General features: G+C 40.6%; 1 protein-coding gene across 10 annotated transcripts in view; it reads right to left on the bottom strand.

Annotated features, from left to right (window-relative positions):
• The window catches only part of SRCIN1 (SRC kinase signaling inhibitor 1), a 506,902-nt gene that overhangs the window by 413,612 nt on the left and 80,721 nt on the right, over window positions 1-12,569 (bottom strand). The gene's annotated exons all lie outside the window — the stretch shown is intronic.

Raw genomic sequence — 12,569 nt, 5'->3', positions numbered from 1 at the left:
AGCAGCTGCAGGCCTTTTCAGAACATTTTAGCATTTTAACCCCTTAAGGACACATGACATGTGTGACATGTCATGATTCCCTTTTATTCCAGAAGTTTGGTCCTTAAGGGGTTAAAGCGTGGCAGAGTAAACAGCACATTTTTTTTTTGTATATAAAACACATAAAAACATTCTGCTTTATAACATTGGTAAATTGGTTTAAACATGTTAAGCTAGGCAATTTTAAAATTAGTTTGGTCTCGTTTAAGGTTAATGATTCGTTTTTTTTTTTTTTTTGTAGATCTACCTGTCATTGAAACAGTGTGCTATGTGGTACCGAATGTCAACAAGAGTAAAAGAGTTAGTGCGTATGGCAAAGGTATGGGCAGAGGCCCAGCGGCACTGAACGTGGTGAGCCCGCAGGAGGGATGTTAGTTGGTGCAGGGATCGTCTCCACGCCAGCGTTGCCCCAGAGAGATCCGCATAGAAGGAGATAGTCATCTCCTCAAAGAGGTAATTGGGATGGTTTCTAGCGGCCACTAGTACTGCGGATCTGTCCTTTAGGGTCTGGAATTGTAGGATCACGTCCCTCGTGGCTGCGGTAGGGGCTTTGATGGGCTTAGGTACCCGGAAAATGCCGTCGAGTGTTATGGCTTTGGCTATTTTAGGGGTCAATAGGGCCGTGAGGAGCCGCCGTGTGACATGAGGAAGCTCAGTGTCAGGTAGGTTGTCGACAACGCCTCTTACCTTGAGGTGTTTTAGGCGGCGTTTGTCTTCAAGCTCAGCCAATTTTAGGTCGTTTTGAATGAATCGCTGTTTTATCTCCTGCACCTCTTTTTGCAGCCTTTGGATTTGGCTGGTGTGTGTGCCTGAGGTGTTTTCCACTGCTCCTAGTCGCCCTGTTAGGCCTTGCAGAGTGTCCCTAATTGAGGCAACATCCGCCCAGATCTTATTGTGGTGTTCCGCCATGAGTTCCCTAATGGCCTCCATGCTCACCGGTGTGGGGGCCGCGGGTGAAGGCGGCTGTTGTGATTGAGCTGGCGGTGAGTTATGTCTTGCTGGGTAGAGGTCCTCTCCGTCGTCCGACGTCTCGGCATAGAAATCAGAGCAGCCGCCGTGTAAGGACGCCATATTGGCGCTCGAGGCTCCTCAGGCCTGCCGCCACATATTTTATCGGTGTTCATGCCCATCGTGGGCTTTTTGGGCCTGAGTTTTTTACTTTTCCTTCCCATCGGGCTTGTGGTGCTGTTGTGATCCCCCAACGGGTGGTTTCAACCCTTGGAGTGGGGTTCTTTGTGGGATTTTCTCGGTTGTTTGCTCGGAGCCCAGCCGACATGCGACCGATCTCCTCCAGAGCTAAGCGCCGCCCTTCTCAGTATTTTTGACCTAAAATTTGAAATTGCTTTGGCAATTCTCTACATTTTACTTAGTAAAGCAATGCTGCCCATACATATTGTTGACATTCACTTTTTGAAAACGAGTATGTTTTAGAAATATAAATTATGCTTGAATTCTAGAGAGGAATCTGAGTCAGGGTAGAAAGATGAAGGAGAAATAATAAAGTATTACACTACACAAATATTGGCAAATTAATTATATTTATCGCCAGGCAAAGGTGATAGCAGAGCAGAATTCATTGGAACATTCAATGAAACTGCTGGACAGACAAAAAGATACCTGTTTTATTAAAAGTGGTTCTGTCACCTCTATGCTCTATGCCTCTTAGCATTCACCTTTAGTAATCCTCCACAACGTGTATTACTATTTTTCCACAACGTCCATTTTAAGATTGAAGTTATTTTACTTAAAAAAATAAATTAAAATAAAAGCTCTGCCTCATGCCCTATAGTGCCTTTTTGTAAAAGTTGCTTAAATTATTCACTCACCGACCTTCTCTGTGTTTTCCCTTCTGAAACTGCAAGCACAAATCATGGGTGGGATTGTTACACAAGGCACTCCAAGATGGCTGCCCCAGTAAGATAAGCCTATCAGACAATGATTGTTTCTTTAAGGAACAGTTAAAACAAGTAAAAAAAAAAATATTAAAACATTTAGTACATGTATATCCCAACATTTTCCTAAGGTAAATCTAACAGAAAAAATAAAAATAAATAATAATTCTGTTCACAGTCTCTAAAGTTATCAAATCTGTTTTTCTTTTGTTTTTTTTTGCACCATTACAATATGGTCAACCTATCAATCACAAATCTGGAGATTGCTAGGAGAAGGTGACTTTAAGACACAAATTGACCATTGTTACATGTGTGCAAAATGTACAATTGTTTCCCCTCGGTACATAATGAACATACTAGTGGAAACAACATGATACGAACATTTCAAGGCATGATCCCTTTATCAATTCCATGAATGGTACTAGACACAGAACACCGAAACAAAACAGTCTCCCCAAATGTTTGTCACAATATTCTCTTCATATTAAAGCTTGTGACTTTTATCAAACATTTGCCTTCTATGCTGATGGAAAAATAATCAAATAAAATTAGCGGGCAACATTGTAGGCTATGCATTTTCTTTTCTTATAATATAGTGGGCTGTGACAATGTTCCAACGGGATGTGCGTTCATTTTGAAGTTTGCCCCAGTATTCTAGCTACCCATGGATTTATATCAAATAACATTTCGGTAGAAAGGCATCTTTTAATGCACTACACATCAAAACCTTGATGCAGAAGAGCCACAACAGCAGACCTTACTGGATTATCTCCTGTTTCGTAGGAACAATAGATGAGGCTACAGTAGGCACGCTTCTAGATGTATAGGGTCACTTTTGAAGAGGTGACCGTTCATCTTTTTCTTTATTGAAGTGTTTACAGAGGTGAAGAGTGCAGCTGATGCATTAAGAAAACGCATAGCACGTGATCACACATCAAGGGGCTAGTCCACCATCTTTCAACAATTTCTGGTGTTGCACAGGCTTTATTATTAGAATTTATATAGCAGCACCAACATATCAGTGCTTTACAATCTACAATGAGCTTACAATCTATGAAGATTTGAGGTAGGCAAATATAAATTGTTAGGTGTCTTGTCCAAGGACATGGACAACATATTTTATAGCACAACTCAACTACCTTTTAGTAAGTGGGCTCTGCAAATATCTCAGAAGTATCAAGAGCATTTTGTTTTCTTGCAATAACATCACAATAGAGAGGCCGAATGTTCAGTTATTCACAATTTGCAATTCCTTAACAAGAACCCTTGCTTATAGCATAGTGGGGTCTATTCACTAAACACTGAATAGCAACCCAACAGAAGCGCAACAATGTTCAGTTCTCTCACTTTTGCGATTTAGAAAAGGCAAGTATTTCCACGAAATTTACTCATCCATTTAGCTGCTGTTTTGCGGTCTGTTAAAATCAACTGGACAAGCATCTCCTGTCTCAGTGCAACATTTCTGTAATGATATGTATGCAGGAATGCATATCTTACAGACAGTTCTTCAAACAATATTTACTTTGCTCTTGCGGCACTGTAATCTTAAAATGCTCAAAACACTCTCGTTTGTCTTACACAATTACACTCTTCCTCTGAAGGAATCTGCCAAGGATGCCTGCACACTAAATACAGACAGAAACCAGCTTACCCTGGAGGGATCCACCTCCCCTCCCAAGTCCCCCCCCCCCCCACCCCACCTCCCCCCAAAAGAAATACTAAATAAAAATAGAACAACAACTTGGCTTTTAATTACTGAAATAATTAGGCTGTCGCTGTGATTAAGTTAAATAATATTGGCTTACCATCCCAGGGAAAAGACAGAATATAGAAAATCAATGAGAAAAATGAGTTATTAAACAATGGCTTTAACCTTTACGCTGCCACGTGGAACAATACCAAAACACAAATGATCCCACAAGTTTACAGGGATTAGCATTTCATTGTTCGCAATATTAATTTGGCCAAATAAATTGCAAGATGTTTCTCACTTCTGCATGTATTTGTTATCTATATAAGCGGTCAGCAACGTTTTAACCTCTTCAGCCCAGCGGGAGGGGGACCATGAGGGTGGGGGGAACCTAAGGGTCAGAGCCGGCCTTAGGGGCCTGCGAGCTGTGCGGCCGCACAGGGCGCCATGGACCAGGGGGCGCCATGTGGCCGACACAACTCGCACATGGCCAGGTGAGTGCAGGGGGAGCTAAAGGAATGAGGATTCATTATTTCCCAACGGGGACTATGAAAGTAAAGGGGCGGGGGTGAGGCTTACCGCATGGAGGAGGTGGGGCTAAAATACCGCTGGGGCGGAGCTTGCAGCTCACTGAAGCTCCAGGTACTTGCTGCATAGAAACAATCCCTGCTTCCACTCCTCCCTTCCAGCCATAAGGGAAAGAGGTAATTGTGTGTGTGACTGTACTTTGTGTGTGTGCGACTGTACTCTGTGTGTGCGACTGTACTGTGTGTGTGTGTGTGTGAGACTGCATTCTGTGTGTGACTGCATTCTGTGTGTGACTGTACTCTGTGTGTGTGAGACTGTATTCTGTGTGTGACTGTTTGCCTGTGTGTGTGAGACTGTACTCTGTGTGACTGTAACAGTGGGGCTAGTGATAAAGGGAGGGCAGAGGGCTGGTGATAAAGGGAAGCAGGGGACTGATGAAGGGTGGCAGGGGACTGATGAAGGGGGGCAGGGTTTTGTTGAAGGGGGTGCAGGCGACAGATTGTGAATGTGCCTAAAATTGTCTAGAGGGGGTCAAACAAAGATGGCGAGGGGGGCGCCACAAGATTGGCTCGCACAGGGTGCCTTAACACCTAAGGCCGGCCCTGCTAAGGGTTATATAGTGTCAGGAAAACAAGTTTGTTTTCTTGACACTATAGTGATCCTTTAAAGTATTTAGAATTGTCTCTAGTTTTTATAAATGTGCCAATGTCAGACAAAACGCCTCACTAGTAATGAAAGAATGATTCGCACTGTCAGTATTTCTAAATGGACAAATTCAGTGTTACTCTTATCCATCACTCAGGGGTCAGTGAATTAAACTGGAAATAGCACGCAAAACAGAAAGGAAAGATAGTATTTATTTTATAGGGAAAAACCTAGTAGATAGAAAGCACAGAATTGCCTTAAGCAATAAACAAAGACTACCAATCAGTAGTAGTATATAGCACTTTATTTTTATCGGTAGAAATAATTATCACCCCCTCGGCCATTTGTCAAACTACAAAGTAAAACAAATGCCACTTGTAATAACGAAGATTTTAATAAATCAGTATGTCAGGTTGTGTTTTTTTGTTTTTTTTTAGATTCTTTATTTATTCACTAGAGGCGACCCGTTTCTTTTTTTATATATTTAATATTTTTATTGTAACATATCTGGGTTAGACATATAGGTATCAGCTTGGTACGTTACATTTTTAAGTGCATACATATATGGTAGGAAAAGTGTTGTACACTTATACAAAGAAACAAGATGCATGATATAACATTATTCCTGCCTAGTTTTGTATAATCTGGGAACAATTGCACATTATGGTGCGGACTGTGGAGAGTCATCAGGTGAACTCGCATTAAATGGGAGGGGATGAGAGTCCCGAGAGAGTGGAATATACCCTGCAAAAATGGTCGCTATGGAGCGATGTGGTAAAGTTAGAACTGAAAGATCAAAAATGAAAATAAAAAATTTAAAATATAGCAGTTCTCTGCATGGAATAAAACAGAGTATGGGTGGTCTTAGGGCCAACTTAAGCATTAGCATTAAAATGGTTAGGTGTACTTTCCCGCTACGGTTGCAAGCGTCTAGTGTCCTTAGGTGGTCCTGGTGTCGTGGCTCGCTTCTGCCTGGGGTAAAACGGCTGGATATTGGCAACGTCCCAAGGTGATGGGGTATGTTCCATGGAGGCAGGTGGGGTATGTCCCTGTACATTCTCCAATGCTGTCAGGTTCAGAGCTTTGAGAAAACGTCCCGCTTCTGAGGCTTGTGTGAGGTAAAATCTCTTTGCGCCGTATCTGCGGTATCTGACTCCATTCTCTCGCAATGACTTTGTGACCGCTTGCACAGATTGCCTCCATATTATGGTGGGTCTGGAGGTATCATTGAAAAAGGAGAGGCTTGCGCCTTCAAAGTGGAAGGTAGGTGATTCTCGGCTGCTCGACTGTAGGAGCTGTTTGCTCTGAAGTAACTGGAAGCTTAGGAGCAGGTCTCGTGGCGCTTCAGCTGGGGCCTTAGGAGACTTAGGAATCCTGTAGTAGTGGTCTAGTTGTATAGTTTTTGCCCTGGATGGTGAGAGCATTGCGCTTACGAGCCTTCTGAAGTAATGTGGGACCTCAGTGTCTGTTATGGAACTACGCGGAGCCTTAGGTTGCGCAGCCGCTTAGAGTCCTCCAGCACGGCTATTTTTTCTTCCATGGTGTGGGTGACCTGTTTGAGTCTGTCTATATCGGCAGACATATTGCTTTGTAGGTCTCTGGTGATGCACCCCTCCATATCTTGGCGGACAAGTGCGATGTCGGCCGAGAAGTAGGCCTTCATTTCAGCCAGCATGGTCTCCATGTGCTGTGTAAGGCTGGTACCTCTGTGTACTGGGGTCAGCTCTGTGTTGGCAGATCTCTGGCCGAGTATGCCACTGTCAGAGTGTACTGATAGACTCTCCTCCGAGCCAGATTCTGAGTCTCCCCTTGCGGGCGCCATTTTGGCGGCGTGCGGCATCGGCGTGCAACGGAGCAGGGCTCCGATATCTTTGGCGGAGGACGCAGCTTCTCCTTTACGGAGTTTAGTTTTCTTTCCCATCGCTTCTGGTTCGATTTGGGAAAGTTTGGAAGCGCTGTGGGTGTAATTTGTCTGGGTTTTTGTTGATCTCCCTCGGGAGCTCTCTGCATGTGCATCCGATCAGGTCAGTGGCTAGCTCCGCCCCCCCGACCCGTTTCTTTTTACAAATACGAAAACATAGCAGTTACATGAGTGAATCAGAGTGAACTACATATGGAAATCACACCAGAATAGCCTGGTATCAATCTAGAGCAGGGGTTCCTCAAGTACCTCCGGGCCCTACCAGGGATTACATTGTTGTGTTTAAAGTGTTTTTTTTTTCAGTTTTCTAAAAACACCTTAGGCACAACTGGGTCTAAATCCTGGACTGGTAGTGGGTACTTCAGGACTGGGTTGGGAACCACTGATCTACAGTATAATTTTTAAAAGGTAAAATGGATTTCACACCTAAGAGAGAAATATAAGAAAAAGGGAAAAAGAAAGCCAAGGAGACATACAATTAATTTGTCCTGGTCCCCTCGGGCTAGCTCTGAATACTCACACAGCTTGCTGACAACCGACACTGCAAGAGTTGGGATCGCAGCCTACTAACACAAGATGGCGGACAAGCTCTCTACACAAGTGCATGAGGCACTGCAGCCTCAAACGGTTCACTCAGTTGCAGCTGACCGAATACTACAGTGACTTTTTTTTATTTGATCTTTGAGTGCTTTTGGGCATAACTATCAGCATCACCATTATATTGAATATCAGCATCACCATTGCACCAAGAAGGTGAATGGAAAGGAGAGAAGCGAGGGCTGCAGGGGCCACCTCTGGGCAACTCATCATTTAAGACACGTTGAGCTTTGTTCACACTGGAGTGCATGGCTCCAAGATGCAGGTCTTACCTTATGCTTGGGGCTATAGACGTGCCCTACCGCAATATTGCCGCACTACGAGATTACCCTGCTTCACCAAAGGGCATTTGCGGACACTGACTCTACCACGGGCAAGTAGCCCACTCAACTCAAAGTCTAATTCCACCTTTCTGTCCTTCTTAGCTCATGCCATTGTTACCACAGACCATGTTTCCTATGTTGCTGATATTTTCATCATAGGTAGTGAAATGCAGTGCTAGGGAGCTAAGTTCCTGAGGTCTCTTACACTCCTGTAATTTTAGCTTGTTATACAGCATTTACTATATGTAAGGTGAATTGGCACAGCCTAATCTATGATGTTTCCTTTCATGCATATAGTAGCCTATTACACACCCTGTCTAGCATATCTCTTTTGACAGATTGCATTACTTGTTCTTTATACCTAGACATGTTTCTCACTCTACATACAGTATATACTACTAAAAATGTGCAATGCTGATCAACTTATGCTGTTTTTTCTTGTACTTGCATGTGCTAATTTGTTATTTTCATGCATGACAAAAATAAATAATAATTATTATTATTATTTAATAATGCTGCATGCACTAATGGCATGTTGATTCAATTAGTACTCAGGTTAGGATATATGATGAAATACAAATTGGTATGTGAGCGCTCCAAAAATAAAATATAATGAAATAGTGACCACTAAAGCACTGTACCTCAATTAATATATCAATGAAAATAAAATAGGACCTAGTAGTAAAACAGGGTTAATAAAAATTAATAAGTAGGTAGCATTAATAATCTTGCCATGTGTCAAAAGTATTAAACATATTTATTAGACATAGACACAATGTGAAAGCAACAAATTCATACCACAAAAATACATATATATCGGCAACATAAGAGTCCAGAGCAAATGTCAGAAAAACAAAAATTAGGCACAGTGTGGGGCCCCCTAAACACTGGCAGATGGGCTACTGGTGAAAAATGTGCACATATAAAAGAATATATGAAATATGAAAAAAAGGAGATGAGAAAAAGGTGGAATGGTCCCCCAGCTCCTGCACTATCCCTGTCGGGGGGAGCTCATAAACCAACCAGGCTATCGGGTCTGGGCTAAGGGGGCAGCAATGGTGAAAACCCAGAGTACAAAGAATATATAGATACTCTGGGAATCAGCCAGAGCAACTTACCCTGTTCGCCCGACATCCGAGCGAGGTAAGGGGAGCACGCCAACCCCTCCACACGAGATGTAAACGGGTGAGAGATCCGATCACGACAGCTACCACAAGTCACGGCCGGACCGCAAATGAAGGTCCGGAACGGAGGTACAGCGCAGAAAAAATAGGTGAAAGACTGTCTACGCGTTTCGTCCTTGCTAGAGGACTTTCTCAAGACAACGTCCAACTATCACCAAAATGGGTATATATACCCTCTCTTAAAGTGGTCACAATTAATCAATTAGAACAGATTAAATAAAACACTTTAATTAAAGCAACAAAAATCCAAATACTGATATACAATCAAATATAAAAAACTTGGTATAAAGAAATGGTAAAAAATAAAATATATAAGAATTATAAAAATACACAAATGCTCACATTTATGCAAATAGGGACTACCTTCACCCCCTTTTCTTTTTTTTTTTTTACAAATATAACCCCTGAGATGGGGAAATATAATTGCTACAAAGATAAATTGATAAATCTATCGATATGTATCTCCAATGTATGAATAAAGAAGTAACCAAAGGGATTCTAAATATTCTGAATATTAAAGATTCAAGTGTAAATAACCTTAAATTATCTTATAAGGCATACATATTCAATGTGGTAAGGAGTAGAACGATATTTCCTAGTACTAAATAAAAAACAAATCAATATATATTAAACCAGACCTCTGAAATTGAGGACATTAACGATATCTATGAAACAATTTCGAGAGAGAATCCCCCTCCATACTTAATACAGGGGTCATAGAGGTGGACAACGATGTATAAGCAACATAAACGTCATAATATGTAAATTTTTAATATAACAAATTTGGAATTTTGGCAAATTTTAAAGACTTACATTCTACTTCTTCATATAACAAATTTGGAATTTAAGCAAATTTTAAACCGTACATTCTACTTCTTCATTCAACCCATAAGGGTTAAGAGTATTAAGCCGAAAGATCCACTTGGTTTCAGCAATAATCAGGGTTGAATTCCTGTTACTGATCTTCTCTGGGATATGTTCAATACCCATCACTACTACTTGAGCTGAATTACTCTCATGGGCCATTTGGAAGTGCCTAGCTACCGGAGATTTCCTATCTTGATTGTGGATGGCTAGCCTGTGCTCCCTAAACCTCGCTTTCAAAGATCTAGTGGTTTAACCAACATATAGTAGGCCACAGGTACATTTGAGCAAATACACCACAAAAGAAGTATTGCAGGTTATTCTAGTGGATACCTGAAAATTCTCATTATTGGAGGAGGAACTAAAATCGGATTTCCCATGGCATATATATTGACATGTAAGGCAACGTGTTGCACCACATTAGGATATATGATGTACAACACTTCTAAAACCTCTGGTCAGTATAATGCGCTATTGCCCTTCACCCAGACCATTTACCAAAGTGATAATAAGCCCTGAGTGCAACCACAGTGTTCTGGGATGTTACCAGTTAAATATGTCAGAACTTTTCTCAACTGGACAAGCTTTTTTGACATATCCAAATACAAAATAATGATGACATTCAAGGGGGGTGAAGGACAGTTCCTCAGAACGTCCCTGTCTATTTTGGGTACATTTCGATTACAATTTACTTAGGTGTGTAGCCCATACTTGACTTTTATGTGTTGTTGTTTTTTTCTATGGTATCCCAGAGCAGTGCTGTGAATGTTCACTTTATCAATCATACAGTAAAACAGCAAAAGAGGAAAAAGGTTGGGTAAAAGGGGCAAAAAGGTGAATAAGTGACAAAAAGGGGTTTGTGACACAGGGAGGTTAACAAACGCAATGGGGGTAAGTGACACAAAAAGGGAGGTTAAGAGACACAAGTTAAGCAAAAAGGGAATTAATACACTTAAAGGGATACTATAGGCATCAAACTTATTATTTTAAGATGAAATAAGGAAAATACTCTTAATATACTTATGGATTAACGCACGCTTGTAAACGGTATACGACAGCAGCCATAAATAAATAAATAAAATCACACAACGCCCTTTAATCTCACCAACAGCAGTAAACAGGTGATAAGAAGTAGCCCACACGATGTTGACCATTTCTTGAAAAGAAATACAGGTGTCAGCACCTGCTGGGAAATTTTAATGTCATTCACAGTTTAGTTGCTACCATGAATTAAAAAACAGTATTAAGTAAACACTGTGAACCACACACAGCCTAAAATGTTCTCTAACAGGTATCGCTAAAAAGGTTTCAAGTGATGTCCCTAGTATATAATGAAAATAATTACCGGTATATCATGAATCAATTTCATTTGTGGCCTTCTCCAATTTACAAAATGGATATTATTTCAAGCACAAGCTACAATTTGGAAAAGTTTATTATTAAATACATTTTTTTTTTAAATGTTGTAATTTTCCCATAGTATAAAGTTTTCTGAATAAATTGCTAAAGCTGTACATGGACTTATGTACTAATGCAGCACAACAATCGTATCCATTGAATGTCTCAGCCTTAAATTCCCCATCACTCCATGCTCAATTCTCCTTTTTATCCTCACAGGGGTTTTTTTTATCTCCTCTAGAATTTTCCCACCAGCTCCATCTTGTCATCTTGTGTTTTCTATTACTTTCATTCTCTTAAAGGTTCCCTCTCCAATTTCAGTCTCTCTGCAGTCCTGAATGTTTAGTTTCCTCTATTCTCTATGTATACCTATATGATCTATAATCTCCCCCAATCTTCCGTCTATCCTGTATCTTGCATCTACATCCGTCCAATGTATTCTACTACTAATCAGATTTAATTTGAAATAGTGTGTGTATGTCGGGGGAAACCGTAACAAAATTATTGATATTAAGAAAAACTGATTTAAATAAAATACATTTTCTTACACCTTGATCACATTCCTGGCTTAGGCCAATATGCACAATGTAAAAGCTGAACCTGACAATCCTTCCAGCTGTGAGCCATAAATAAATATAAATCTGAGTACTTTTATAGAACGAATAATGTGGATGATCAGAATACACAGAAGATTACTTGCAACTGCCCATTACAAATATATATATTTTCACCATACCATGTTTCTAATGCTGACACTCTGCAACGAGGGGAGGAGGATAAAATTTTTATTTTTAATAATAGTGCATGAAAGTATAGACATTATATTGCAGTAAAGAGATTGGACAGTTTTTTGTCTTTGGTAGATAAAAAAACAGATAGATAGCAAATATTTTCAGAACAAAAATATGACATTACATCTTCTAAAAAAACAAACCCGACAGCATAAGGACAGCAAGAATCAAAGGGAACAGAGGGAACTGTTTAATTAGTTTAATTACAGAATATGAGCATGATAAATGCTACAAAATAATGCTGCAAAAGCTGTTGTCATATAGCAGAAAATAGTCAAATAGTAGAAAATGATTGTGTTGTCCAATTATTTTAAATTACAATTGGTCAATAGAAAGCAATCAACCTTGAGAATACGTCCCATGGTCTACATTATAATGTCCTAAGAAAACTGTTGCAAGGAGAGCAGCAATGGGGAAGAGGGGGGTTGGTCACATCAATGAGGCTTTGCTGTGTACTGCCATGTAAAGTGGGTCTGAATAACCCCTGAGACAGACCCAGTTCTTGGATAGAGTGTGGAGTGAGCAATTTGCCATTACCTTTTACGGACATCATAATTAAGATGTGGATATTAAGTAGCACTGTAACTACAGCAACCAAAGCTTAGTTCTGAGTGGAGATGCTTGCACAAAATGTATACTGGGATGCTGTACATAACATCATAGTTCTTTGGTGGCATGCATTTTTTATATCAATGAA

This window comes from Pelobates fuscus, chromosome 6 (genome assembly GCF_036172605.1).
Source record: "Pelobates fuscus isolate aPelFus1 chromosome 6, aPelFus1.pri, whole genome shotgun sequence".
NCBI lineage: Eukaryota > Metazoa > Chordata > Amphibia > Anura > Pelobatidae > Pelobates > Pelobates fuscus.
Note: the sequence above shows the minus strand (reverse complement) of the source record. Positions and strands in the feature narration are given on the sequence as shown.